Source organism: Lactuca saligna, chromosome 4 (assembly GCF_052625555.1).
Source record: "Lactuca saligna cultivar CGN05327 chromosome 4, ASM5262555v1, whole genome shotgun sequence".
NCBI classification, from domain to species: domain Eukaryota; kingdom Viridiplantae; phylum Streptophyta; class Magnoliopsida; order Asterales; family Asteraceae; genus Lactuca; species Lactuca saligna.
Genome location: NC_136420.1, coordinates 287,308,887 through 287,310,035, shown reverse-complemented (window position 1 = coordinate 287,310,035; position 1,149 = coordinate 287,308,887). Strand labels below are relative to the sequence as shown.

General features: G+C 32.9%; 1 long non-coding RNA gene across 1 annotated transcript; it reads left to right on the top strand.

The window, feature by feature from the left end:
* Window positions 1–253: 253 nt before the first annotated feature.
* On the top strand, window positions 254–642 carry LOC145039184 (uncharacterized). The gene is made up of 3 exons (XR_013679769.1): window positions 254–302; window positions 387–426; window positions 510–642. It is a non-coding gene; the product is annotated as an uncharacterized LOC145039184 (long non-coding RNA).
* The last annotated feature ends 507 nt before the right edge of the window (window positions 643–1,149 follow it).

Below are 1,149 nucleotides of genomic sequence, written 5' to 3'. Positions count from 1 at the left end.
TTCAGTGTCGCGTATTACAGGTACTGTTGTTTCCATTTCTACCCTTGTCCCTAGAAAATGTATTTTGTATATTTACTTCTCCATTTGATTTCAGGATCTTTTGATTTTGGCTTGCAGTCATGTTGTTTCCATTTATACCCTTGTCCCTGGGGAGTATCCTTATATTCTTATACTCATTTCTCATCTTCTATATATAATTTTATTAGCTTTTCTATCTTTCTGCAGTTATATTTAGTCGATTGGATACAGGAGAAAAACTCATTATAGGTTGTCGAAAAGCAACAATTTCTGCTGAAACACAGGTATAATTCTTTTAACACACACATACATACACATTTATGCATGTATTATGTTAATGAGTGAATCTCTATGAAAAAAACAAGCAGAAAGGTGAAACAGAAGCTGTCAATGGTGTAATATTTTAAGGTGAGCTCTGATCTTATTAATACAACTCAACAAAAATATGAATTCAAATAAAATTAAAATTAAAATTAAAATTGATTTTATAGGATGCAAAGTCGGATCGATTGAAGCAACTATTGAAAGAGACCGAGAAGTATCTCCAGAAGTTTGGATCAGCAGAGCCTTTGAAGCAGATAATGGTCTAAATGATAATAGTGAATTTACTATTGAGAATGAAGATGAAACAGTTCAGGCCAAGGTATGTTCTATTTTTTGTTACTTTACACTCTTATAACCTTTGTTTGACTTTTAATATCTTATTAATAAATATTTTGGCTTCTACAACCTTACATGGAGAGCAATGAAAAGTACTATTTGATGTTTCATAGGTACTTCATTAACTTTTTTATTTCCTTCTATGTTATTGCTCTTGGCTTTAATTAGTTGTTTTATTTTTTCAAACTCATCATCGGTTCAATGTTGTAGTGTCAAAGAACTTCTAGCAGATGAAATGTACTTGGGGAAAACTGTTCAGGCAGTATGAGGTATAGGTGGGCAAAAGAATTAGTCCAAACTGATCCTAAAAATATGTATATGAACTAAATTGGTCCTGGACCAGTCTTGGACTGTTCAGTCCGGACAGAAGTCCTGCTCTGTCCTTCAAAATGTTACACATGGCAGTCCAAAACCGATCCTAAACAGGTCCAAAATTAAACTGGTCCAAAAACAAACCAGTCTCTTTTAGAT